At 38.9% G+C, this 16434-nt stretch overlaps 1 protein-coding gene and 1 pseudogene across 4 annotated transcripts in view; both read left to right on the top strand.

The window, feature by feature from the left end:
* Positions 1 to 627: 627 nt before the first annotated feature.
* On the top strand, positions 628 to 745 carry LOC120583929 (uncharacterized; annotated as a pseudogene).
* A 3635-nt stretch (positions 746 to 4380) lies between these two features.
* Positions 4381 to 16434, top strand: part of RCBTB1 (RCC1 and BTB domain containing protein 1) — a 53829-nt gene continuing 41775 nt past the window's right edge. For 2 of the 4 annotated variants that reach the window (XM_039839384.1, XM_039839385.1), the window contains exon 1: positions 4381 to 4515. The gene's annotated coding sequence lies outside the window, so the exon portion shown is untranslated. Of the gene's footprint in view, positions 4516 to 4715; positions 5085 to 16434 lie in introns of those variants that run through there. The other 2 variants (XM_039839386.1, XM_039839387.1) reach the window with 1 other exon arrangement.

The raw sequence follows: 16434 nt of genomic DNA, 5'->3' as shown, positions 1-16434 counted from the left end.
TCCTTAACATTTGTAAAACCTGGGGCAAAATTACAAATGGAAGTTTATATACCATATGTCTAAAAATTTGTAAGTTAAAAATCAAGCCAACAACTAATTAAACAATATGTCCTAACCTCCTACCTTGACAAATATTGCTTAAATATAGCTTTTCAATGACTTGAATGGCCAAGCCTTGAATTTAGGATTCTTGGAATCCTTGGGGTTCTATAGTGGAACTTGGCAGGGTAGGGAGAGATTACTCCCTGGGTCCCTGTCCCACAGTTCATCTCCCTTTTTGCAGTTCTGGCTTCATCCACACTGGAAGGGGCTTCACACGCATACTGTGGATTTCTACTTTCAAGTCCCACTAACAGACACTCCCTGGCTACCCCGTGGCTCTAAGGTGTGCAGTCTATCCTTGAGGTGTTAGATGTAGGGAAGAGGCCAATGTGGATCTTGGAAGGCTGAGGATTCCAGGGTGTTGGGCACCTGGAATATGGTTTGCAGGTAGGGAATAATGTTTTGAGGGATCATGTTTCTTGACGCTGATTTAACCTCAAGTATGTTCTTTATACTGCATCAAAGAAAAAAATTTTTAAGTGCAAATCATAGCATTCTACTCTCTTGCTTGAAAACCCATAATGAGTCTACGGCCATGCTACCCTGAACAAGCCCGATCCCGTCTGATCTCAGAAGCTAAGCAGGGTCAGGCCTGATTAGTACTTGGATGGGAGACCACCTAGGAAGACCAGGTGTGTAGGCATAAAAAATAAAAAAAACCAGGGGATTGTAAACTAATAAGGTCCTTGCAATCTGTGAGATCAACCAAGAGTTGCCTCACCTAAAAAATAAATAAACAAATAAATAAAAACTAAAATCCCATAATGATCTCCCATTACATTTGAAATAAAATTGTGAAAAGGCTACAAAGCTCTGGGTGGTACCTCCACTTGCTAAGCTCTGTGGGGAAAGCTTTTATCTAAGATGTTTCTCTTTCCAAAACATACTCTCCTACCTGCTCTTCACATGGGTTACTTCTACCTATTGTAAAATTTTTGGCTTAGATGTCGCCTCCTCTCCAAGTACACCTTCCTGGTTATTTGCTATCACTGCATCTTGTTCACTTCCTTCAGAGTACAAATCACAAATTTATTTTACTTGTTTGGTGTCTCCTCCTCCAAACTGTCATCTAACTTAAAGAGAATGTCAAAGATTAGATTTCCTGGGAGGTAGACAGAGATCAGCACATAGGAATTTTATTAGAGAGTACTCTAATCAACACCTGTTGAATAAAAGGAAAGAGGATTGAGCATCAGTTAGTGGATGTTGGCTGTCCAGAAGGGAGCCTGACTTTGAACAAAACAGCTCTCTTTTGCTGAAGCAATTCCTAAGAGGGCTGATGGCTATGGTCTAGGCAGGGCAGTATGGCATTCCAGGATGGTCCATGCCTTGTGCCATGCAGATCCACTTTCTTCATGAGTCCTGGGAGTAGCTCCTCCAGGATGCTGGTGGGCCTCTTTTCCTGGGGGAAATTTATAAAAGGAAAGTTAGTAAGATGAACTACGACCTCCTTGCTGCTGCTAGTCTTGGAGCTGCAACTTATATTTATCCTCTTCTTCCTCTGCTGTCCATTCTAGATTCTCCTCCCTATCAATTAGCTCCTCTGAAAGTTTAGGTGACTTACTTAGTGAAGTGGCTCAGACTGTCAAAAATCTCAGGCTTCACCTGCTGCACATGGCCATTTGTCATCAAAATTGCACAAGACAGTACTAAGATGTCCAAGTTGATTATCTGGTTGCCAAACATATGTTTCTCAGCCTCTACTGTATAACAGTAGCTCTACTTCCTCTTGATGATAAGGAGTCAATTAGCCCCACCAGGATCTTTTTCTTGCCCGCTGGTGTTGGCATGAGGGGCCCAAAGTGCCTGGTTGTATAGCTTAAAGTTCAATTGAAGACTCTTTCTGTGCTTCTGGGTAGAAATGTTCTCCCTTTGGGAATCAAGACCTTTAAACCTGTAATTAACAGAATTATTCTCCTATGTCCCATTCCAACTTAAACCTTACATTAACTGTATTTCATTAGATTCTTGGCAGATACTTTTTACCAGCATAGTCATCCATTAGCATGAATATTAAGAGGAGTTGTCCTCCCAACCCTTGGAGGTAGAGCCCAATTTCTTCCTTAAAGTACTACTTATAAATTCAGTTATTTGCCCTATCAAAAAGTTTAGAGTGCTCACAAATAATTTTTTTGGAACAAGTAATTTTGCTATTTTTAGTTAACAATTATAGAGAGCTTTTGGAGCTGAAAAAAAAAAAAGCTAAAAAATCACCTAGCCAATTTTAGGTGAAAAGCCTATGATTTGTCTGATGGAAGGTGACTCGAGCCAATAAATAATATAGTAATAGATATTTCATTCTTTCTAGTACATCAGCATTAACCTAATTAGATTTCCTTTGTCCCAGAGGTAAGTGAAGTCGTTAAGTCCAGGCATACGGCTTTTCCTAAATAAATAACACTGATTTGTGCCTCTCTACTCTTTAACGTACTGCTCTCTTTCCTAGAGGGTCTTTCCCTCCCTCCCTAATCTAGCTACTATTTGTCCTCTATCAAATATTTGATAACTCCAACCCCAAACCCCCATTTTTTTCCTCAAATATGTTTTACAGAAGTTCTTTTGATCAGGTTGTAGACTAAAGAAACCGTCTTCAGTTTCTTTGAGCAAAGTAGGCCTCTCTTAGTAAATTCACTGAACTGCCATGACCTTGGTCAAGCCACTTCATTCAATGGTTATCGAGGGCACTGTGCAAAGCCCAGAAGTCCTGTTTCAAAGAATTTATAATCTAGGGAAGAAGACAGAGATAAATAATTTACCTTTAACAGGAAATGCACAGTACATTTTTGGGCAATGTAAAATTTATGTATCAGACTATGTACAGTGTCCTGGAAATCAGGGGAGAAGTTACAGTTGACAGTGTCTGAGTGAACTTCAATTGCTGATGCTGTTCAATCACCGAAGAGGATGCAGGGAAAAAAGACAAGAGTAGGTGGTATTTGACCTGGATTTTGAAAGATGAGTGGGAGACTGGTGTGTACTTTGGGGTGATGTTAAAGATAACTAAAGCCTGACAGTAGATAAAGCTGTAAAAACAGATTTTGTTCAGAAATTATTGCAATAGGGGAAAAAGACCCCAGTATAGAATTGGACTCAATTCTCCTATTGCAATAAATTCTGAACAAAATCTGTTTTTACAGTTTTAACTAATTTTTGGCTCTGGTTTTCCTTAAAGGAGAAGGTAGTAATTCAGGGCATTTCAGACAGAGACAAAAGAATGAACAAACGCAAAGAGGAGTAAAGCAACTGAAGGAAAGTTAAGTAGTAATCCAAAGAAAAGTTAAGTAGTTGAGGAAAACAGGAATTCTCTGTAGCCAGAGCCTAGAGTAGTGCTGAAGAAGTGCCAGAAGATGAGGAAAAGTAGGCTTCTTTTAATAGATCAGAGGAGCTATTTGGTGATACTTCGAAAATAAAGTGTTTTTCTGTTTATTCATGGGAGCTCAAATGGGAAAAGTAAGTTTGAACAAGACTCCTTGGAAAGTTATGCCAAGAAGTTTGGACTTTACCCTGTGGAGTCAAATGAGAATTTTCAGAAAGCTGTACAGTACTTTAATGAAGGTGAATTGGTCTCAGTAGACGATTAGCTGGAATTGCATGAAGCATCTCAAGCCTCAGTTTACTCATTTTTAATAAGAAAAGGCTTGGGTCATTTGCCATCTTAGGTCTCTCCCCCTCCCAACGTTGACAGCCAACTTCCCAGGTACCTCTGACTTCCTTCCATTACCTGGGCCATGTGCTTCATACCCTCCTTTCTTGGTGCAGCTGCCACCTTTCCTAACCTCCATCTTTACTCAGGTGCTTTTCGACTGACTAGTAAGGTAAGTAGGTAAAAGGAGGTACATCTCTGGAGTAAAGCGAATCTCTTCTCCTCTGAGGCCCTTTGTCCCAGGCAGCACCACGTGGGTAGAGCGCTATGGGGCGCGAGGAGTTCCCAGTCGCTTTTCCGTCCTAGGTCCCCTGGCGGGGCTGGACAACCCCCTTTCCCCCCACAGCTAAGGAATCCCGGGAGGACGGCAGGAGCCCGCCCCTCGCGCGTTCCTGGTTTCCTGACAAACAAAAGCTTCGGCAGCCCCCAAACTCCAATGCGACTCTCCGCAGAGCCTGGTGGCTGCACTCGGCCCGCCAGCCTGCTCCCACAGAAGCCGCGGGCCCAGGGCCAAAGAGCATCGCGAACCAGGTGGGCGTTTTCGCCGGAGAGCTGGCCTGCAGCCGCCCGCGACGGCGTCACGTGAGGCGGCCGGGGCACGTGACCCGACGGGCCCGCTCCTGGAGCCCCGCCTCCCGCGTCTCCCCTAGGCGGACCGTCAGCCGCGCAGCTTACTGGTGATCCTCTGGCCCGCGGAGCTTCCAAGATCCCCGCGGCGCTCTCCGCAGCTGGCCCCAGCGGACGGCGAGCAGCAGCGCCTGGCCTCCCAGGTAGCCGGTGGGGCGCAGGACCCAGCCCGCAGAGGCCGCTTCCACCCCTGCCCCTCTCTGTTCCCTCTTCCCGCGGGCCGGCGTGCCCCGTTGCTGCTGCTCCCTCCCTCCTTCCCTTCCGCTGCAGGTTCCGGTCTCCGGCTCCGCACCGTTAGCACCTCAGCTATCGTTTCTTCCTCCCAAGAGAAGGAAAAGGGTGGGGAGAGGCTGGGGAAAGTTTTCCCTGCTCCTTCTTTCTTGAGCTGCAGGGTCTCGCTCCTAGCTGAAGTCTGTCGCAGCTCTCGGCATTGTTTTGCTGGGAGACTCCCCTTCTCCCGACCCTCCTCGTTTTCATTTGGCCCTTTCCAAGATCAAAGCATATCATCTTCGCCTCTGGAGGAGAGGATATTTTTCACTGTTTTCCTTTCCTCCATAACACGGACTCCACAAAGGGCTATTCACTTAGTAGGGACCTTTATCCAGGAGGGCGGTGAACTGATTGAAATGACATTTCTCTTGTCCTGCCTCGGGTAAACTACCTGCTTTATATAATTTAAGATAACCATCGAGGCAAGCTCTGTTCTGCTTTCGTAAGTGGCTTTTTGTTTATATTTATTTGCATGTGAGACACTCCGAAGTCATCTGCAGAACTCTTTGCAGCTGGGGATTACAGTTTTATAAAGCAATATTATAATAATACTTAAACCCAGATTCGTTGTCTTATTCGTCTTGGGCCTATTCTTTTGGGGGGGAGGGTTATAGCCATTGGAGGTAAAAACTGCGTTTCTGAAACTGCTGTGCATTGTGGGATCATACCATCAAAACATCAAGGTGTATAATGCTGAAAGGAATGGAAAAATAATTAAACTGCTTGATGGTAGTTTAGTAGTGTGCTTTAAACTTTAGAAAGTATCCGCTTGAAGTGCACTGGGTGAATTTCACCTCTTTGAACTGCTTTCAGAGTTGAATAACAGTATATTTAGATTGTGTTAACATAGCGGTTAATCTGTGGGGTAGATATCTTTTAATCTATTGCGTGAATACCAGTCTATTAATACTTCTACACAGACTACCCTTTAGTCTGTTTCTCTTGAAGAGGAAGGATATTAGTCATTAAAAAGATTTCCTCCACAGTGATTTTTGTGTGTGATTCAAATGATCAAGTCCTGGGAGCTTCAGAAAACGGCCATAAAAAACAAAGCTATCAACTGGGGTTGAAACGGACCTCTGCTTGTAAGAAAAATTCTTTAAATTTTTTTAAGTTAAAAGGTGCCTGTGTCTTTTAGCTAGAGCTTGATTCCATCTTAATAATCAGCAGCTCAAGCCGAGAAGTCTAAGACAGCGTCCTTTATCTGAAAATCAAGAGTGGCAAAGACTGAACTGAAGGGAAATCAAAGACCTTTATTATTATGCTCTTCCTTCTGTGTCTACTATACTAAACAATAAATCATGCATAGGAAACAAACTTTGGGCCCTTAAGGAGTTTAGAGTCTAGCCAGGACATTAGGACACACACACACACACACACACACACACACACTTACTATCTTGTTTAAAAAATCTAAATGTCTCATATTGTGTACATGTTGAGGAATGCCCAGGAGACATATGATGAATGTTGTCTGCATTTAGCCAAAATAAACCTCCTGGAGGAGGTCAGTTAATCAAATAATTATTTAAATCAATTATGTATTTGACTGACAATATGAACTTAATTTTTAAAAATTTCCAAGTATATTAAGTCCACAATATTGACTTACTTTAAGTTTTGTAAGAATTGAAAGAATTTAGAAAATATGCAGCATAAGGAAGAATGCACATTACCTGTGATATAACCATCAAAATAAGTTAATATTTTGGGGGTATAAGTCCTTTGTACCATACAAATATACTGTGTTGCTCTGTTCAGATAGTGAAATTTCACATTGTAGGAGGAGATACTGTAAATTGATCTAGATTAGCCAAATCTAGATCATTCTTGTGTCTGGAGAGCCAGTGAAAAAGTTTGAGTATTGAAGAACTTAGCCAAATCTATATAATTCTTGAGTTAAGATAGACTTTGGATAGCAAGAGTTCAAATAGCTGGGGATACCGCTCTTTTTTTTCTTTTCTTTCTTTCTTTTTTTTTTTTTAGTGTTAGATACATTTTAAAAAGTGAGATTATACTCATGCATACATAATAAATTATAAAGTGTGAAATGACTTCAGGAGATGAAGAATTCCATCTAGAGAAGACTATGCTGAGACCATTTCTGAAGGACGGTGTCTGTTTTTCCTACAATTCTAGAAAAGAAGATTCCATGGCTTTTCTGAGATTAGCATTCCATGGGGGCAAAATCTTTGCCGAGATATTCTTTTCAATATTTACGGAAAAGTTCTAGTTTTGGAAATAGACTGTCCTTTCTCTGATGCTTCAATCCGGAGCTCAAGTAAGATAGCAGAAACCTGCAGTGATATTGTTTACTGCTGTGGTAGAGTGTATCCAAAGATGCCTGCCAGCAATTCCTCCATCCCCATTCTTGACTGCCATTGAGAGATGGAGTCTGTTTTAGCTCCATTTGAATCTAGGCTGGCCTTTGGACTTGCTTTGACCAGTAAAATGTGGCAGAAGTGATGTCGTGCCAGTTCTGGGTATAGTTTTTAAGAGGCGTGGCAGCTTTAGCTTTTGCTTTCTTGGAAGCCAATGTATAGAGGCTTGGGTTAAACTGGGTGGAGAAAGACCATCTGGAGTGGCCCAGGTATGTGAGAGAGGTCTGTTTCAACCCCAGTTAAGCACCCCCAGTGCCTGTGACCTCATGAGTAACCCCAGCTGAGTCCAGTAAAACACAAGTGAGAGAAATAAAAAACCACTGAGTTTTTGGGATGTTATATTACTGAGCAAAAGATAACTGAAACAACTAGCACCTTGTGCCATAAAATCCTGGGTTTAAATCTGGTTTACATATAAGTCAGTCCCAAGATTTGATCCCTGAGCACAAACTGTTGTATGCAGCAGCATGCTTTAATGATAAATCTCTAAATTAATTTTAAAAATTACATAGAGATGTACTTATTGAATTAGTTAAACCAGACTGGCTATATCTCTTACTCTATCAGGTAACTGATTAAGTCGAAAATCATTTTCTTTTATGTAATTGGTTATTATTAGTATGCATGATATTATCAGGTTTTTTTTGGACATAAAAATTTATTATTAGTTTTAACACTTTGTGATATGAATATCTGACATGTATTACAGTAATTATCCATTATCGAGAAGACAGATGTGTGGTGTTTCTTGCAGTTTGTTTTTTGATGAATTTAGCACCTGATGATTGTAGCTTAAGTCCTTACAGTACTAATGTAAGATCTGCTGCAGCGAACACCTGTGCTTTGTTCTCAACAGTCAAGGAGAGTGAATCTTATGCAAACTATTATTTCTAATGTGTATGTTACAGGATTTTAAACACACGGTAATGGATTTTTCAGAAGCACTTCTGTCATTGCCTTAAAATGAGAAAAACCTCTGAGCAGCTTCCCGTTCCAATTCTGGTTAAATCAGTTTTTAAAAAAACAACAGCAGACTCTTTCCTGGAGAAAAAAAATCTCACAGAAGGTCGGATGGGTAGGGTATGATGGTCTCCCAACTTCTGGCTGTCTCAGCGTCTCTTTAGCTTTTCCTAATGAGTGCTGTTTCTCATTCTCCCTGGTGGCTGCTCGAGACTTTACCTTTTTTTTATTGTTGTTCCTCCAATCCACTTTCTATTGCTACCTACCCTCTTACTTAATAGGAAGCTTTCTCTATTTCTTCACAGGGAAAACATAGGTGACTTTAGAAGAGAATGTACCCAAATGCAGATTAAACCAGTATGAGCTATGACTCCACACCCACTAGGATGGCTGTAATAACAAAGACAGATAATAGTAAATGTTGGTGAGGATATGGAGAAATTGGAACCCTCATAAATTGCTGGTAAAAATAAAAATTGCACACTCACTTAGCAGATTGTTATTAGAGAAGGGGAGGCAGGAAGAAAGCAAGAGAAAGAAATCGCCTGCAATTTCTGGCTCCCCAACAATTAAGCTCACTTTCATCCACATCCATCCTTCCCTTCTTTTGTGTTTTAATGGAGGATTTCCTCCCTTTCTACAGCTTATTTACACCTGTGTTTCAGATCCCATTCCTTGTTACTTCCTCAGACACCTCATTAGTTATGTTCTCTCTTCTTCCTACTGGCTCCTTCCCGTTAACATTTAAACATTTTCACATCTTGAACATGTTTAAAATAAAAAGATCCCCCAAAATATGTCTTTCATCTGCAGCCCATTTTACAATTACTGCCCATTCCACTTTTTTCCTTCACAGTCAAACTTCTTGAACAAGTTGTTTGTACTCATTTCTCTTCACCTTTCGCACGTTCTTCAATCTGCTGCAGGTTGGTCTTCTCTGCTCACAACCTCAATGAAAGTCTTGTTAAGGTTACCTATAATTCTCTGTGAATCCAATGGACGTTTCTTAGTCATTACCTTGCTTGGTCTCTTGGGAGCCTTTGACGCTTATACTACCCCCTTTGTGTGATGCTCAAGTCCCTAGGATTTTATGACACTATTCTGATTTTCTTCCTACTCTGCCTGTTCATTCAGTCTCTCCTAGTGGGTATCTTTGTCTCTTTGCTGTTGGAGTTTCTTAGAGTTCTGTCCAAGATTCTCTTCTCTTTTTATTCTATACACCTCTGTAATCTCATGTGAGATTTCCAAATTTCCCATCCAGATGTCTTTCTTGATCTTCAGATTTATAAATCTATCCATTGGACATATCTACTTTGATATCCCATAGGTAGCTAAACTTAAAATGTCCAGAGTATAATTCCTATCTTCCCCTGAAACTTGGCGTGTTCCCTGTCATAGAAAGTGGCATTACAGCTCACTGTCACTTAAGCCGAGCATCTGTCTGTAGTCCTCGGCTCTGCCTTTCCCTTATTTAACGCCTCTCCTCCCATTCAGTCAGTTACAGAATCCTCCTGAGCCTGTCTCTTGTCCCGTTTTCTCCATTTCCTTGGTGTGGGCTTCCATTTTTTCTTTCCTGGCCTACCACAAACACCTTAGACTCCTTCTAAGAACTCCTTCATCCCCATCTAGTCTGTACATGTGGCCAAAATAATCTTTAACAGACATATATTTGATTGTGCCCATTCCCTTCTTAAGATCTTTCAGTGATTACATGTTACTCTTAGGAAAAAGTCCAAGCTTTTTGGCTACAGCCATGCTAAATTTCTTTCGGTTCCTCCACCAGACCTTTATCTGGCATATATGTGGTTCACTGTTCTAGGTGCTTGCCTTCTTTTCAGGCAGTTGACACTTCCCAGTTCTGGTGCTTCCACAGCATCCAAACTCCACCATGAGAGCACTGGCCAACTGTGGTGAGCAGCTGTTAATGTGTCTGGACCCCCTGATCCCATGTAAGTTCTGCTAGGAGTTCAGGTGGTGGCAGTGTTTGCTCTGTGTCCTGTTTTCCTATAGGACATTCAGTAAACATTTGTTGAATGACTATAGTATGGTTCTGCCTGTCCACTGCTGGAATTTTAGTTTGATTTTAGACCATCACAGGGTTCAGATGGTACATTTAATATAGTGGAGACTAGTAGATAAAATCACTTTAGAGAGATCCGTGTAGAAAAGATTTTTGATATTATAAATGGACTTGAACTTGAGCTCCTCCATTCCAGCCTTGGACTCATTAGAAAAATAAGATGAAGTATCACTGCGTTCAATCCATTTTTTAACCTGTTGACCCATCTATTTTTATTGTCTATTTTGTGAAGCCTGTATGTTTGGTGCAAAAAAAACAAAACTGGAAGAAAATTATTTCTAATCACTTTTTTTCTGGTTTCCTTTTGAAAATAAAAGTATCTCATAAAAGCATTTCTTTTAAGAGATCACAGTCAGCTTCACACCCCTGGATATGTTATTTATTTATTTATTTTTATTGCTAATGCTCTTGCCACTTGGGTTGTTTGCTTTTCTAACCTGAGCTCATGGCTTCAGTAGAATTATTTCTTCACTTACAATGAGCTGTCAGAGTCCCTATGTCCTAGACTTATCGAAAGCTTCTGTGCAATGAAATGAAAATGGCCCCTTGGATGAAGCTAAAGAATTGCTTCCACGGGCCATTATTGTAAATTGTATTTCAAGTCATGTAACTTACTGGCGTTTGGAAAGTGACAGTGGCCCTAAAATGAGTGATGAATTTGAACAAAACTAATGAAACAGTCCTGTGAAAGTTAGGAAATTCTTTGTGGATTTTGTCAAGTATTCAGGACATTCTTTCCTTTTTATTCTTGCAGTATTGTCGGCTTGCAGAAAAAAGAAGTGGGGAACAGCTGTTCTAGCAGCTGGGACAGTAACAGCGTCAGTGTTTCTCAGCAAATCTCTGAAGCTTTTCTTCTTCGTAGTACTTATACCATAGAATGGGTGAAATCGTTTTAAAGTGGATATTTATTTAATGAATTTTGAGGTTGATCCTATCTTATAGGCTGGTCTGGACCTGGGAAGTAAATTTCATGTCTAAATCAGTGGTGTGGCATCTGCTTAGTTTCAAAAAGCACATCAGAGTATGTATTGAAGTAGATAAGAGCAACATTGGGCTCTTTTGTAACCTGAGATGTTTTTTGAATTGTTTTTGCTGTGGCATAGATACATAACATAACAAGTCGTAAAGTTGTACTCCAAAAGTTTACCCCAAACCCTAGAACTCTATTTAGAAGTTTTCCCATAATTGAAATATAAAGTATTCAAAACTAGAGAAAATATAGCCATACCCTTAAATCTTTTGTACTCAAATGGGAACTTCCATTGGTGAAAAAGGAAGAAGGCTATGAGAAACACTTGTTCCTGCAGGAAACCGAGGAAATGCTTACATTTTATCATTTGCTAGAATACTGAGAATTTGATTTCTTGGATTTCATATGACAGTTTCTGGGATATATAATTTTTATATAGTTGTAACCTATGCACATAATTTTTTTGCATTTACACATTAACATAGATCACATGGACTGTGTATTTGCATATTATATCCATCATTTGCTTAGTTATTCCACTTACATTTGTATTCCAGGTTTCCACTTAGTAGGCGCTGACTTACTATTTAGACCTTAAGCTGCTCAGAGGCAGGGGCCATAATTGTTTTGTTCTTTATGATTTCTCCCAGCATTCTTGGTATATGGGATCATCATCAGAAAAAGAATATGCTATTATTTTGTTCACATTATCATACAGTAGTCCTTTTTTTAAGGCATCTTAGACTTTATCAATAGCTCATTAACTATAAATAAATTCCTATTATGAGGCAGCTTGGCAACTTAAACTGATAACTAAAATCATCACCCATCCAGCTTATGAAAATTGAAAATCCTCTGTTAGGGATCTTCAGTGTATGTGTAAGTGCTTTAATTGAATTAAATTTTTTTGCGTTGTGTAAAAAATTATTTTTTATATTTGACATTGCTGTTTCAAACAGTCGAAACCTGGCTATGGCTTCTATGCTAAAGAACGTACTGGTCATTTAAAATGGATTGTTCCAGTATTCTGAGACCTTCCTGTTTCCTGTGAGAATATCAGCTTCCGCAATAAAGAATGATACAGTCTCATGTCACGCTCCAAGAGTGACACCAGAAGAGTCAGAGCCTTGGTGTTAACTAGTTCTAAGGGTCGCTCAGTCTGTTCTGACCTCTTTTTCTTAGCAAGCTTTTAGGTCAGCGGAAAACAGGTCCAAGGTTGCAAAGTCTCATCAGTGGTATCAGTCTCCTTTGTGCCAAATACATTCTAGATAGAATGGGGGTGGGATGGTGTGTTGAGATCTGTGAGGACGCCACATGCTTATAAGTCAACCCCGAATTTCTAATATTGTTTAGTATTGAGAATATTTCATTAAAAACAGGGTTTTTCTGTACTGTTTTCTCCATTTCCTGTTGTTTTTTTAAATTCTGTAACTATATTGAAATATATTTTTGCTGGATCAGTAAAACAAAACCTCTCCCCACCCTCTGTTAAATTCTTGGTTCCTAGGGGAAAGGAAAATAAATGTGTTCTTAGAGGAATTAAAAGATTGCTTGGTACATCATTCCTTTAGTCTTCCAGTTCTAAGTGTAGATTTCTAAAACTGGAAGGTCGATGTTTGTTCTCTTGAGTGAATATCCTTTCAGAGTGTAAAATAAAGTAACCTTTTCTTCTCCATGCCACAGCTCTCTGAGGGAGCATACCAGTCCCCGGTAAAAGCCATCCCAGGGAATGGGATATTGCCCTGTAGTACTAATGGACACAGAAAAAAGTCCGTGGGAATATAGGATGCTTTTTCAAGCGCTAAAGGAAATATGGAGATCCACATGAGTTGGCATGTTACTCTCTGAGGGTGTTAAACTCTTTTCTAATCTCTGCTTGCATTTCTGTTTTCAGTTTTTCTACTCTTAATCTCCACACAGAAAAAAAAATCATTGATTCATCTATTAATGCACCAAGAGTGATAATTCATCTTGAACATATCAATGCAATTTATGAGAAAGTATTTCCTAAATAAAATAATAGATAAAAAAGGTTGGAAAAAAGAAATCACTATCTTATTGAAGTACTTCGGAAATAGGTACTTAATATAACTGACATGCTAATTACCACTCATTTTCATGATTATCAATCAAGCCCTAAATGGTCATCATGACAATTCGTTTGTCAGGTTTGAATTGCTATGTGTGCTGAAAGTTCTAAGAAGGCTTTATCTCTTTTAGAAATGTTTCATTCAGAATTTCCCTAATGTGAACTTGCCTTCCCAAGACAGAATTAATGAATTATGATTGTACTTGTAAATAAATATTTTTAAGTTAACTACAGTTAATTTTTAAAAATATATCTTTGAGTTTATTAATGCAGGCTTGATATAAGCCCATGAGATCATAATTTGATTTTTAAAAATTATGGTAAAATATATATAACAAAATTAACCATTTTAACCACTTCTTGGTACATAGTTTAGTGACATTAAATACATTCACATTATTGTGCAACTGTCACCACCATCCATCTCCAGAACTTTTTTTGTCATCCCAGACTGAAACTCTGTCAGTTTTATCATCCCAAACAGTAGCTCTTCATTCTTATCTCCCCTCAGTCCCTGGTAACCACCATTCTTTCTGTCTCAATGAATTTGGCTTGTTTAGGTACTTCATATAAGTGGAATCATACAATTTTTGTTTTGTTTCTGGCTTATTTCACTTAGCATAATGTTGTCAGGTTTATCCCTATTGTAGCATGTATCCGAATTTCATTTTTAAGGCCAAATAATATTTCAATGCATGCAGGTTCCACTTTTCGTTATGCATCTGTCAATAGATATTTGGGTTTTCCATGTTTTGGCTATTGTGAATAACATTGCCGTGAACATTGATGTACATCTATATATGTTTGAGTCCTTGCTTTCAATTCTTTTGGGCATATACTAGAAATGGAATTGCTAGATCATATGGTAGTTTTATGTTTAATTTTTTGGGGAACCGTGGTAATGTTTTCTACATTGGCTGCATCGTTTTACATTCCTACTTTCTACATTTAATTTTATATTAATAATTCATTTTACAGACTTGCCTGAAACACTCTGCCACGCTGAGTTGTGAATTTAAGGCAAGAATACCTCTTAAAACTTTTAACAGCTTTAAGGGATAAACATCATTCAAATAACTAAGCTTTTATTTTTATTTAAAATATTTATTTTTCGGTCACAAAGTGTTTGTTGTAGAAATGTGGACTATATTTAAACAATACGAAGAAAAATGTCACCTCTAATTTCTCCAGAGAAATACATTTTGATGTTTATGTATCCTTTTTCTGTATATATTATACTTTAAAATATTATAATCATGTTATACGTATTGTTTTATAAGTAAGCCTTACAGGGTAAGGCTTGTGTTTTTGTGGGGCGTTTTGTTTTTAACTTGAAAATAAGCACACAGTTTAGCTTTTTGTTAGCTTCTTCCCTGGGGATGTTTCATCTGAGGGGTGCACAGTAACATGGGAAGAAAAAGTACTGGGTTACCTTTTTGTTGAGATACTTAGTTAATCACTGCTGAATAATTCCATGTGTGTCCAAGGTTGCGGAGGTCAAGCAGGCATTTGAAGATTCTTCCCTGTTACCAGCGCCTCCTCAATATGTTAATAGAATAATGTGACATGTTATTGTTTGAAGTATCTAAATTTTTGGCAACCTCTGGAGTAATAATTTAAATGTAGTTGAACTATATTTTCCTTTAAAGTAGAATCTATACAATCAAAACATTACTTCTTCATGTTTAGGCAAATGTAGTAAATGTCATAAGATATCAGAGCTACCCTAGTACCTTTCTTCTGATAGATTTTGTATCTCAGAGCCATGATCAGCCACAAGTTTCTTAAATCTGATATAGATTTCATAACAGATTAAAAGCTGGTCGATTACACCTGCTTTAGCATTTTGGATTAATCATATATGTTCTTTATAATTTTGTGGTAGAGGATCAAACATTCAGTCTATGAAATTGATAGAATTTTGATACTTAGTATGATTTTCTTAACACTATCAAAGTTGCACTGCCCCTCAGAAAATAGAATAATTAAACATCTCATCACAATTATCTAATTGTAATGATGATTGGTGGTATATACATTTACATTAGGCTGCCTTAGTGAAAATATGCTATACACCCAAGCTCAAGACTCTGATCTGTTGTTCTGTACAGCAGATAGCACATCCTGGGCTTTAATGCCTCCACAGAACCTCTGGAAGAGCTTGGTCTAAATTCTAAGGATGCTCTGTTCATATCATTAGGGTGAGCATAGTGTAATGAAGACATATTTTGTGCCTTAGCAGTCTGTAGTCCAAGAATGTACCCTCATGCTCACAGTCTTGTGGGCTCCCTGAGGACAGAGGTCACTTTTGGTCTCCAGGGCCTGTCTCCCAATGGCTTTTGGAAGAATGAAGGAATGAATGACATTGGTGAGGTTTGACCAGGCAAATGTAGACAGAGGCATATTGGGTAATGCTTTTTGAGAAGTGCTTTTTATATTCGAAGCGTTTTAGGAAACAGATGCTGTGTACATTTATGAGACAAGATAAAGTCAAAAGGAAGTAATATTGGAGTTTAGCCATCAAAAGTTTAGCCATTGACGTTTAGCCAGGACTGATGTTCTCTGTAAGAATAATTAGAGAGGTGGGGATTGAATTCTGACTATGCCACTTATTGCTCTGTGACTTTGGGAAGTCATTTCAACTTTGAACCTCATTGCTTATCTGTTGCTAAGAATGTATTATGGTCTCTTATAAGTGATGTGAAGATTAAATGAAATCGTTTATGTGAAGCTACCTAACACAATATCTACAACAAAGCAGGTTCTTGATTATTGTTAGTTTATTCCTTCCTGCTCTTTATTTGCTTGTGTTGCTAGGAGTAATTACTTGCATGGCTAACATTACAGCCCCTTTTCTCATGCTTTCAAAAATCCCCCATAGCTTCGTCACTTCATTTTGAACATAAAATCACAGATTTTTACAGAACATGTTTTTGAGGAACCCAGGTAAAGGGCACATCATACCAATTGATTAAAAGTAAACCTGGGGCTGAAACGCAGGCCTCAGGACTCGGTGCTTTCTACTATGCTATTGGTGATGCTTTCTGCTTTTATGAGGGGTGTGGACATGGAAGATATATGACCTGTTTTTATATTGACTCTTAAATTACAGGTTGTTACAGAAATATCTTGTAAAATAAAGCTTCAAGTAATTTAGTGTGGGTAAAGTCAGTTCATATAATAAGCCATAAAAAAAGTTTATAAAAGCTTGATTTTTCAGTAAATTATCAAGCCCTTGGGGCAGAGTTCCCTGTAACTGCTTTCCAGAAATTGTATGATTTTGATTGGTGATATCCCTTTGTGTTGTAATTT

This window comes from Pteropus medius, unplaced genomic scaffold (genome assembly GCF_902729225.1).
Source record: "Pteropus medius unplaced genomic scaffold, Ma_sr-lr_union100, whole genome shotgun sequence".
In the NCBI taxonomy this organism is placed as follows: domain Eukaryota; kingdom Metazoa; phylum Chordata; class Mammalia; order Chiroptera; family Pteropodidae; genus Pteropus; species Pteropus medius.
Note: the sequence above shows the minus strand (reverse complement) of the source record. Positions and strands in the feature narration are given on the sequence as shown.